This window comes from Taudactylus pleione, unplaced genomic scaffold (assembly GCF_031769625.1).
Source record: "Taudactylus pleione unplaced genomic scaffold, aTauple2 ptg000307l, whole genome shotgun sequence".
NCBI classification, from domain to species: domain Eukaryota; kingdom Metazoa; phylum Chordata; class Amphibia; order Anura; family Myobatrachidae; genus Taudactylus; species Taudactylus pleione.
The window spans coordinates 975,557-988,506 of NW_028284708.1; positions in this window are offsets into that span (position 1 = coordinate 975,557).

Genomic DNA, 12,950 nt, shown 5'->3' on the forward strand with positions numbered 1-12,950 from the left:
GTCACCTCTATACTCTGCTATCAGGTCACACCCAGCCTGCTGTCACCTCTATACTCTGCTATCAGGTTATACCCAGCCTGCTGTCACCCCAATTCTCTGCTATCAGGTTATACCCAGCCTGCTGTCACCTCTATACTCTGCTATCAGGTCACACCCAGCCTGCTGTCACCTCTATACTCTGCTATCAGGTTATACCCAGCCTGCTGTCACCCCAATTCTCTGCTATCAGGTCATTCCCAGCCTGCTGTCACCCCGATACTCTGCTATCAGGTCATTCCCAGCCTGCTGTCACCTCTATACTCTGCTATCAGGTCACACCCAGCCTGCTGTCACCTCTATACTCTGCTATCAGGTTATACCCAGCCTGCTGTCACCCCAATTCTCTGCTATCAGGTCATTCCCAGCCTGCTGTCACCTCTATACTCTGCTATCAGGTCACACCCAGCCTGCTGTCACCCCGATACTCTGCTATCAGGTCACACCCAGCCTGCTGTCACCTCTATACTCTGCTATCAGGTCACACCCAGCCTGCTGTCACCCCGATACTCTACTATCAGGTCACACCCAGCCTGCTGTCACCCCGATACTCTGCTATCAGGTCATTCCCAGCCTGCTGTCACCTCTATACTCTGCTATCAGGTCACACCCAGCCTGCTGTCACCCCGATACTCTGCTATCAGGTCACACCCAGCCTGCTGTCACCTCTATACTCTGCTATCAGGTCACACCCAGCCTGCTGTCACCCCGATACTCTACTATCAGGTCACACCCAGCCTGCTGTCACCCCGATACTCTGCTATCAGGTCATTCCCAGCCTGCTGTCACCCCGATACTCTGCTATCAGGTCACACCCAGCCTGCTGTCACATCTATACTCTACTATCAGGTCACACCCAGCCTGCTGTCACCCCGATACTCTACTATCAGGTCACACCCAGCCTGCTGTCACCCCGATACTCTGCTATCAGGTCATACCCAGCCTGCTGTCACCCCGATACTCTGCTATCAGGTCATACCCAGCCTGCTGTCACCCCAATTCTCTGCTATCAGGTCATACCCAGCCTGCTGTCACCCCGATACTCTGCTATCAGGTCATACCCAGCCTGCTGTCACCCCGATACTCTGCTATCAGGTCATACCCAGCCTGCTGTCACCCCAATTCTCTGCTATCAGGTCATACCCAGCCTGCTGTCACCCCGATACTCTGCTATCAGGTCACACCCAGCCTGCTGTCACCCCGATACTCTACTATCAGGTCACACCCAGCCTGCTGTCACCCCAATTCTCTGCTGATAGAAAACAATGCAGCGTATCTGTGCCGAGTTGACCTCGCGGTATAAATGGAGGACAAGGCATCTTTTGTGGAGAGCAGTTTGCACGGCTGCCTGATATTTGCCACGTACAAGGTAGTATAACACAGTTAATGGTCTCAAGCAGGAGAGCGACAGCTGAGCTTTATTTCTCTTATTATATGACTCCCAGACCTTTCCCAGAATGAGCATTGCAATGTGTGAGAGCGCGTCTCTCTCTCCCAGGTATGGCTGATGGATCACTGGTTCTCTCCGAGCTGACACGGCCCTGCAGGTACCTCTTCCCGTATAGCTTACCTGCTGACTGAGGACAATACTTGCTGCCCTGTAAAACCTTCCTTAGGTCGTGTTGTCAGAGCGGCTCCCTATGATGTGAAGTGATTGTGTCGGGCCCCTCGGGGGGCACGCAGGGAAGCTTACCGTCACATGTCATATCCCATGTTTACAGAGCATTTAAGCGTGAATCGCTAGGGTTCATACATGCATAATTAAGCAATGACACTCGGGTTAGGGGCTGCTGTGATTGTTAGCAGCCAGTCCTGTGCTGGCAGAGAGGTAACAAAGAATCCTGAAATATACCCTCATATAAAATAACAGCAATAATACAGTTATTGTAACATTAGTGATCTTCCTGCCTGGGAGCATTTTGTCATTATTATGTGGCACCAACAGGACGAGCCTGGTCAGTGAGTGTATACACAGCACAGGGACATTACCTGTGACAAAGCACCAGTCATATTGTATAGGGTGTGGTTCTGTTACAAAAGAGTCATTAAAAGAAAAGGTAAAAAACATGTTGGGTTGTATGTACGTTATCTCTCTAACGCAGGGTTGCAGCTAGTTCTATTAACTATTAGAATATATATGAGTGTGCTAATGCTCTGATTGGCTACAGGGTAATCTAGTCCTGGAAATGTCTAATTGGCAACAGGTTTGTCTAATCCTGGGAATGGTCTAATGCTCTGATTGGTTACAGGTTGGTCTAGTTCCCTGCCTCTCCTATTGCTCTTATTGGCTACAGGTTTGTCTAATCCTGGGCTATGGTCCAATGCTCTGATTGGCTACAAGCTGGTCTAGTCCCTGCCTCTCCTATTGCTCTTATTGGCTACAGGTTTGTCTAATCCTGGGAATGGTCCAATGCTCTGATTGGCTACAGGTTGGTCTAGTTCCCTGACTCTCCTATTGCTCTTATTGGCTACAGGTTTGTCTAATCCTGGGAATGGTCCAATGCTCTGATTGGCTACAAGCTGGTCTAGTCCCTGCCTCTCCTATTGCTCTTATTGGCTATAGGTTGTATAATCCTGGGAATGGTCTAATGCTCTGATTGGTTACAGGTTGGTCTAGTCACCTGCCTCTCCTATTGCTCTTATTGGCTACAGGTTTGTCTAATCGTGGGAACGGTCTAATGCTCTGATTGGTTACAGGTTGGTCTAGTTCCCTGACTCTCCTATTGCTCTTATTGGCTACAGGTTTGTCTAATCCTGAGAATGGTCCAATGCTCTGATTGGCTACAAGCTGGTCTAGTCCCTGCCTCTCCTATTGCTCTTATTGGCTACAGGTTTGTCTAATCGTGGGAACGGTCTAATGCTCTGATTGGTTACAGGTTGGTCTAGTTCCCTGACTCTCCTATTGCTCTTATTGGCTACAGGTTTGTCTAATCCTGAGAATGGTCCAATGCTCTGATTGGCTACAAGCTGGTCTAGTCCCTGCCTCTCCTATTGCTCTTATTGGCTATAGGTTGTATAATCCTGGGAATGGTCTAATGCTCTGATTGGTTACAGGTTGGTTTAGTCACCTGCCTCTCCTATTGCTCTGATTGGCTACAGGTTTGTCTAATTGTGGGAACGGTCTAATGTTCTGATTGGCTACAGGTTGGTCTAGTCACCTGACTCTCCTACTGCTCTTATTGGCTAGAGGTTTGTCTAATCCTGGGAATGGTCCAATGCTCTGATTGGCTACAAGTTGGTCTAGTCCCCTGACTCTCCTATTGCTCTTATTGGCTACAGTTTGGTCTAATCCTGGGAACGGTCTAATGTTCTGATTGGCTACAGGTTGGTCTTCAGATGGCATTTGTTTCCACACACCTGCTCATTCCCTACGGCAAGGAGTCCCGGGTTGCGTAGAGGGAGCCTTGTCCGGCTCCTTCCACCTTCCGCCGGGGATTTGTGTGCTACGTGAACTCTAGGTCACGCAGGCGCACTTGCAATGCCGAGTCAGACTTGGCAGTGCCAAGTTTCGCTGCTCCATAAGGAGCAGTGAAAACATTCGGGAAGACAGCTAATTTTCAGATCAACTGTCTCTGCGCCGGAGCAATGACGGATTGCTCCATCTCATGCCGTGAGTTAGAATGTTAATTATCGGGGTCCGCCCAGACCCCGATAATTAACTTAATAAATATGGCCCCATGTATCTGTCAGGGGACTGATGGAGCAGAGCAATGTTCTACAGATCTCTACAGAGGTCAGTAATGTAATAATCTTTAGAATTTATCGGTATGGGACCTATTCATCATTATGATAATTAAGCATTCAACATTGCTTCGGTGCGGAGATAACTGGTCTAAAGATCCTCTGCCCCTGCGTTACCTATCACCACATTACCTCTGTAGCAGTTAAAATTAGAGTCTGACTTGGCAGTGCTAGTGCGCATTCATGAACTTGGGTTCACGCATGAGCACAAAGAACCTGGCGTTCGGCAGAAGGGGCCAAACAGGGGTGGAGTGATCCTACATCCTTCAAATAGAAAGGCACGGGAGTCTGGGAATCAAGAAGATGGCGAAAATTCCCGCTGTCAAGCTCCAAAGATTTCGTATTTTTAGTAGAGATCTGCGCCGACCCCCATGTTTTGGTTTTGGATCTCCCCTGGTTTTTAATCTGGATTGGTTTTGCCAAAACCTCACCTCCTTGTTTTGTTTTCGTGTTTTGGTTTTGGATCTGGATTTGCTCTTAAACAATCAAAAAAACAGCTAAAATCACATAAAATGGGCCTTTTTTTGTTCCTATAGTATTAATAACTTCAATAACATTTATTTCCACTCGTTTCCAGTCAATTTTGACCACCTCACAGCTCACAAATATTGATTTTTTTCATCTAGTTAAAGGGCCAAAGGGTTTTGAGCCAGCTTGCTGTGTGTTAATTGTGCATTTTTTTACTATATATATTTTTATTTTTTTTTTATTTTTTTTGGGGGGGGGAGTCCAGAACTTGGGCCCAGATGGACGCAGCAGACAGCAGAACACCAGCCCAGAATGGATCAGCACTGCACCAGCCCAGGACACAGCAGAGCACCAACCCAGAATGGATCAGCACTCAGCAGCACCAGCCCAGAATGGATCAGCACTGCAGCACCCCAGGACACAGCAGACAGCAGAGCACCAGCCCAGAATGGATCAGCAGTGCACCAGCCCAGGACACAGCAGACAGCAGAGCACCAGCCCAGAATGGATCAGCAGTGCACCAGCCCAGGACACAGCAGACAGCAGAGCACCAGCCCAGAATGGATCAGCACTGCACCAGCCCAGGACACAGCAGACAGCAGAGCACCAGCCCAGAATGGATCAGCACTCAGCAGCATCGGTCCACAATGGATCAGCACTGCAGCACCCCAGGACACAGCAGACAGCAGAGCACCAGCCCAGAATGGATCAGCAGTGCACCAGCCCAGGACACAGCAGACAGCACAGCACCAGCCCAGAATGGATCAGCACTGCACCAGCCCAGGACACAGCAGACAGCAGAGCACCAGCCCAGAATGGATCAGCACTGCAGCACCCCAGGACACAGCAGACAGCAGAGCACCAGCCCAGAATGGATCAGCAGTGCACCAGCCCAGGACACAGCAGACAGCAGAGCACCAGCCCAGAATGGATCAGCACTGCACCAGCCCAGGACACAGCAGACAGCAGAGCACCAGCCCAGAATGGATCAGCACTGCAGCACCCCAGGACACAGCAGACAGCAGAGCACCAGCCCAGAATGGATCGACAGTGCACCAGCCCAGGACGCAGCAGACAGCAGAGCACCAGCCCATAATGGCTCAGCAGTGCACCCTCCCAGGACACAGCAGACAGCAGAGCACCAGTCCGGAATGGATCAGCAGTCACCAGCCCAGGACACAGGACACAGCACCACTCTCCCAGCCCTACACTACCCACCCTCCCTGTTCAGTCTCCACAGCCGGAGTGAAATGGCGTCCGCCGCGTGGTCCCTCTATACTACATTGATCATAGAGACGTAAGCTCGCGAATCGCGAGATATCCGACTCTATGATTTTGCCTCGGTTTCGAGATCCGAGTCAGGCGGGAAACTCCGAGCCTGCTTGGCTCCGACTCGGATCTGCAAAATTCGGTTGGGCTCGGTTCTCTGAGAACCAAACCCGCCTATCCCTAACTTTTAGTGCTTGATGAGCGGGCCAGATCGGGACTTAAAGGTAAGCAGGATATATCCGTTACATCTCCTGCGTCACCTTTATAATGATACTGAAGGGCCCTATTCATTCTGATAAAAATATCTCCTGTGATAATTAAGGATCAAACTCACTGCGAGTTCAATCCAATTGTCTGAGGCATTCATCATGCCTCCTATACTTAATTATCACTTCCAAAACGCTGCTCTTTTTGCGGAGACAACTTTTTGGAGATAGGGCACTTTTCTCCTGCTGCTTGGACTCTCCGCAGCCTGCCGCAACTTGAAGACAGGCTGTGAAGAGACTATAAAGTGAAGCAGCAAGATAAAAGAGCAGGTGGAGGACCCCCCGAGTCAACCCCACCACTTCTACAGCGAGACCCCCCCCGCAGAGAGGCAGCCGCCACTGGAGTCTGTGCCCCCAGCTCAGATCTGCAGCCCCGCCGTGTCAGTCCCCCGTCACCACTGCTGTGCCCTCTCCCTTGGTCCCAGCTCACAGGAGGACTGCTCAGGGAGCCAGGAAGGAGCTGCTTCAGGCAATGATGAATATCCCTGACACTTAATTTACACAATAATAGGTAAAAATATAAATTTTCAACTACTTTTGTAGAAATTAAGTGATGAGGAATAGACATCCCAATTTCTACTTTTCTAGAAATCCAGGGATCTACCGTATATACTCGAGTATAAGCCGAACCGAATATAAGCCGAGGTACCTACTTTTACCACAAAAAAACTGGGAAAACTTATTGACTCGAGTATAAGCCTAGTGTGGGAAATGGCAGCAGCTGGTAGTGCCCCCAGTAGTAATTCCCCCTGGTTGTGCCCCCAGTGGTAATCCCCCCTTTCAGTGCCTCCAGTAGTAATCCCCCCCTGGTAGTACCCCCAGTGGTAATCCCCCCTTTTAGTGCCCCCTGTAGTAATCCCCCACTGGTAGTGCCCCCTGTAGTAATCCTCCCCTGGTAATCCCCCCCTGTAGTAATCCCCCCCTGGTAGTGCCCCCTGTAGTTATCCCCCCCTGGTAGTTCCCCCAGTGGTAATCCACCCTTTTAGTGCCCCCTGTAGTAATCCCCCCCTGTAGTAATCCCCCCCTGTAGTAATCCCACCCTGGTAGTTCCCCCAGTGGTAATCCCCCCTTTTAGTGCCCCCTGTAGTAATCGCCCCCTGATAATGCCCCCTGTAGTAATCTCCCCCTGGTAGTGCCCCCTGTAGTTATCCCCCCCTGGTAGTTCCCCCAGTGGTAATCCACCCTTTTAGTGCCCCCTGTAGTAATCCCCCCCTGTAGTAATCCCCCCCTGTAGTAATCCCACCCTGGTAGTTCCCCCAGTGGTAATCCCCCCTTTTAGTGCCCCCTGTAGTAATCGCCCCCTGATAATGCCCCCTGTAGTCCCCCCCCCCAGTAGAGAGAGACGTGACAAGAATAAAAAAAAATAAACACTTACCTTAAACTCCCGCTCCTGGTCCCGCCGCTAACAGCTCCTCCGGCCGCTTTGCATGGGAGAGACGTTGTCATGACGACGTGTCTCCCATCACCCACTGCGGGAGCCGGAAGATGGCTCCCGCGGTGGGAGCAGCAGCAGCCGCTGAGAGTCTGACAGACTCTCAGCGGCTGCTGATTACACCAAACACGCAGCTGCCGGCCCCGGCGGCTGTGTGTTTGGCAGTGTGTAGCGCTGACCGAACTCCGTCCGGTCAGCGCTACACTTGACTCGAGTATAAGCCGAGGGGGAACTTTTTCAGCACATTTTTTGTGCTGAAAAACTCGGCTTATACTCGAGTATATACTGTATTTATTATCACTTAATTTATACAAAGCAGGTGACAATTAACATGTTTTGTAGAAATGAAATATTGGGACCATTCGTCATAAAGGTAACGCAGGAAATATCACTGATAAAGTATCTCCTGCTAATCAGCCCCAATCTCTCCCGCTGTCCCCATACACTAGTGTGTGGACCCTTCTTCATCAAGCTCCGAAAATACATTTCTGGAGCGTGACTGTGGGAGCTTTCACCATCTACGGTTGGAGTTTGTCCCAGCACCCTGCTCCTTCCCTATGGGTCGGAAAGAGGGATCCATTCACTGCCTCTGCCTGGCTCCGTCCGTCGGACGCCGGGGCTTTGTGCTCGTGCATGAACCTTGGTCCGCACAGGCGCACTAACACTGCCGGGTCAGACTCAAGGTAGCGGTGAAAGTATTTGCAGGGACAGCTGGTCTTCAGATCTGTCAGAAACAAAGAGGAGGGGGCCCGTGTGCATGCTCTGATCGGGCCCCCTCCTCTTCGGTGGCGCAGTAAACTCATATCCCTACTGCACATGCGCGAATCACCAGGGAAATGACCGCGGTGGCAATTTTCCGGGTGATTTCTGCAGCGCTGCAGCCAGCGCCGGGTCGACGGAGAGATTAGAATATGTAATTGGGTGCAGGGTGGGCGCTGTGTGGGCTTCCCTGGACCCAGGGGCCCATGTGCACTGCACACCTTGCACCCATTGTAAATACACCCCTGGTCAGTGGATAGATTGGACAGAGCAATATTCTGCAGATCACTAGAGAGGTGAGCAATGTAATAATCTGCAGAATATATCACTATGTACACAGGGCTGGCAACAGAAATCTCGGGGCCCGGTACACTGATGTCTCTGGGTGCCCCACCTTCTCACCACCACCCCTGATCCTGCACATCCCTCCCCTGCATGTGTGATATGTGAAGCCTGAGAATGTTAACGGTAAGATATGCCAGCCTTTACATACAGTAATAATACACTATGACTTACCACACTGTCTCTCTGTCACTGATGATGCAGGCTGTAGTTCTTACCACACTGTCTCTCTGTCACTGATGATGCAGGCTGTAGTTATTACCACACTGTCTCTCTGTCACTGATGATGCAGGCTGTAGTTATTACCACACTGTCTCTCTGTCACTGGTGATGCAGGCTGTAGTTATTACCACACTGTCTCTCTGTCACTGGTGATGCAGGCTGTAGTTATTACCACACTGTCTCTTTGTCACTGGTGATGCAGGCTGTAGTTATTACCACACTGTCTCTCTGTCACTGGTGATGCAGGCTGTAGTTATTACCACACTGTCTCTTTGTCACTGATGATGCAGGCTGTAGTTATTACCACACTGTCTCTCTGTCACTGGTGATGCAGGCTGTAGTTATTACCACACTGTCTCTCTGTCACTGATGCAGGCTGTAGTTATTACCACACTGTCCTCTGCCCCTTCATCTTCCCCCAGCCCCCATCACCTTCCTCTACCCCCATAATCTTCCTCTGCCCTTCACCTTTCTCCGTCCCCATCACCTACCTCTGCCCCTTCACCTTCCTCCATCCCTAGCCCCCAGCACCTTTCTCTGCCCCCAGCCCCATCACCTTCCTCTACCCCATAATCTTCCTCCCCCCTTCACCTTTCTCCTTCCCCAGCCCCCATCACCTTCCTCTGCCCCTTCATCTTCCTCCACCCCCTGCCCTCATCACCTTTCTCTGCCCCCAGCCCATGTCACCTTCCTCTGCACCATCACCTTCCTCTGCCCCTTCATCTTCCTCTGCCCCCAGCCGCTATCAGCTTCCTATGCCCCCTTCACCTACTTCCATCCTCAGCACCCATAACTTCCCCTGCCCCAGCCCTTATACCATCCCCTATCCCCTCAACACCGCAGCGGCACAGCCTGCCTGACGTGCAGCGATGTGACCTATGACGTCATGCCGCCACGTTGCTCACTTAAAGGTCAGGAATAGCCCAGTACTGCCCAGGCCAGGCTACAAGGGACTCGGAGCTGGGGCTGGGCAGCGGCTATGGGTCCCGGCGGCCGCGGCCGCGGCCTGCCGGCTGGAACAGACGGCCTGATTCAGACCCGCTCGCAAGGATGCGTTCGCATGCAGCCAGCCGATTGTTTGCATATTGTGCATGCGTAGGGATCGCAATGCACGTGCGAGCGATCATAAAGCGTTCGCGCACTGCGCATAGACTGGCCAGCTGGATGAGTGACAGGAGATGCAGTTTGTGGGTGGTGACAGGGGCTGGCCTCTAGAAACGGGGGAGTGGAGGTGCGAACGCAGGCGGTGCCTGAGTGTCTTAACACCGTTTCAGAGGCGTGCATGACTAAGAGGCAGCGTCATAGTACACGTCACTTGCCAGTATTCACTCGCAGTGCTTGTGTTACACTATGTTACTGATAGTTGCATACACTTCCTGGAGATGACGTGCGCAAGTTGACGTCTTAAGACAAGCTGGTGGGCGTCTGCATATACAATGCGATTGTACGCTAAGGCATAGTGGGCGTGCTAATGCCTTGCCGTACGATCGCCTACCTTGCAGTATTTGCATATGCATCTAGCATATGAACGCATGTAGCGTGCGGGTCTGAATCAGGTCCAGAGTCCGCGGCCCCATTTTGTACCCGTCCGGTCCTCGGGGCTCAGTACAGGTGTCCCCTTAGTCCCCCCCCCCCTGTTGCCGGGCCTGTATGTACGGGTGTAAGGGAACAGAGTAATATTCTGCAGGTCACTAGAGAGGTCAGTAATGTAATAATCTGCAGAGTATATCACTATGTACCTGTCAAGGGGGTAGAGCTTAACAGAGCAATGTTCTACATACTACTGTGCTCTTTTTCTATTTACGCTGTATTTAATATGAAGATCTGTCATTGTCATTGGAACCTGGAAGAATCATCAAATTCAAATACAGAACTCACACGGCAAAGACCTTCCTGTCTGTGCTTCTATGTGGCTTTATTATGGATCTGTACAGTATATTATGACTGGTGGAGAGAAGTTAGTGGTGTGTTAGTGCGGAGTCAGCTGTGTCTGAGAGGGGGATGTCTGTGTGATAGGTGCCAGAAACACACTGCTCCCTCTCTGCCAACACAAACCAAGATCGGAGGAGACGTGGGAGCTCGGGCTCTCTCCTTAGGCCACAGAGAAGAATAGAACCCCCCTCAATGCGTCCTATTTCCAGCCGAGGCCGAGAGAAGGGCTCCGGGGCCTGCGATGTCCCCTCTCATCTCGTTAGCCGGGAGTTTAGTCTGCTTGAGCACACTAGTAATGGGGAAGGCGTGAACCGGAGTTAGACGGTTAAACTGCTGCTGTCTGCCGGTCACATGGCTCCTTCCCCGGGCGGTAGCGGCGGCGGCAGGAGACGTTTGGGGAATGAGCAGTAACCTGCCCCACGGGGGAGTTCTTCCTGCGAGATCTGCTGAGCTCAGTGGGTTTAAATCACAGAACTCTGGCTCAGGGACATGTCAGCGGGGACAGGGGAGGAAATCACAGTTACACTGACTATTAACTCCCAGATCTCTGAGGGCCTGTGGCACAGCGGCTGAGGTACAGAGAGAAGCAGATTTACCACATACAGGGCCTGATTCAGCGATGGGTGCAGTGTCGGTGTTGGACGCAGTGGAGGGATTTTTTTGTCACAGCTGCACTGCGCATTGCCAGCAATGGCTTAGCGATGGTGGGCGCAGAGAAGATTTATTCACAAAGTGAGTGACAAGTAGTCAGCCTATGGGGGGAGGTAGCGGGGTGGTTAGGAGAAAGCAGGCGTGTTGGGACGTTTACTGGGCGTGTTCTAGTGAGGCTCTGCGAAGTTGCTCGACGCTGCAGAAGCCCCTGCGCCTTAGGATAGCCTCTCTGAGACAGCCTAGGCATACTCGATGCATAACCGATGTTTTCAGCTTTTGTATGTGATTGGCGGATGTCGGACGCCGGATGTGGGCGTCTCAGTGCGGAAGGTGGTGGTCAAGACATGAGCATATTTTTGCAAGTCCGCTGACTACGGAATCGCAGTCGCGCCAGGATTTGCGTGCATCTCTGAATCCCTAATCTGATGATCTTTATAAGTATTTGCAAACATCAGTTCTCAAGACACCATTTATTGTAGATTAGAGGTCTGATGCAGAAATTAACGGACTCGCAGAGCGGCACCCAAGCGTCTGTGCAATTCCGTCCTTCTCAGATGCGAATGCTGAAGGATCAGACACCTTTTTGCTGCATTTGCCAACGTCGCAGGCTGGGATCACCATTCCGATCGATGGTTGCACCCTTGGTCAGGCTGCGGGAGCTGAAGCCTCTTCCTACAGCCTGACCGGGTGCTTGTCACTTAAAAGGCCAGGAATCTGCGACCGCCGACGCAGACCCTGGCGTCGTCCCTCCCAGAAAACAGGGGGGTGATGCCCCCGTTTCCGGGAACGGTGATCAGGCGCGCCCCCGCTCCGCCCCCCCCAAACACTGCAGCATGTCAGTCATGCTGCAGCTTGGTGGGGTCTGCGAGTGAGATTGCAGGACCCGTTCTGCACATGGGCAGAGTGGGTCCTGCGCAGACGCAAAACCCTCAACATCGGAGATGTACGTTAACCATCGTATTAACGTAATCTCTGAATCATACCCAGAGGCCGCATCCAGGTGCTAATAAATAAAAAAGCTCTGTAGCTAATGCAGAGTTAAACGCACATCTGTCGACAGAGCATCTTGTGTGTTTTCGCACTACTCATGTTCCGGAACCAAGCGTATGAGAGTGCGAGAGATGCAGATTTGCGCATATTTCAGTTACATTTCCCCTTGTTACTGAGGCGACGTATCTGTATGCGGGAGAGGTCAGTGAGGGCGTGTCAGCGCAGATGCAGGTTATACAGGGTATTTATGGATGTTTCCAGGCGTACATAATATAGGGCTGGTGTAAATGCGCCCTGATGATTAGCAAAAAACCCAGCGCACGGTTAGGCGGCGAACACACCGAAGCGTACATCTCTGCATACTGGCATACATGCGCCCAATATCTGCCCAATTCTGCATCAGGCAATAAGGGGCAGATTCTGAGTCTAAAGTATTTGAGCAAACAGCCTATGCGCAGTAGCAAACATAATTCATCTTTGCGCATCTCGGGATGCTCTGGCCAATGGTGTAACTATGAATTTTGCTACTCCATGCCAAAAATGTGTCTGACGCCCCCCCCCCCCCCCCCGCTCCCCCCACAGCATTTTGGTAAAATAATTACAGGGCCATTTACACGCAATTTGGCTCCCAGTGCAAAAGTTAAAAATGTGCCCCCGTCCCCCCCCAGACAGTTTACAATAAGTAAGGGGCATTACTACAAGGAGTAATGCCCCTTACACATTATACCACGCAACATAATGTCCCTTACACATTATTCCACACACCATAATGCCCATTACACATTATGCCACGCACTGTAATGCCTATTACCAAAGTGCCACTACATATTTGCCCCCTGACA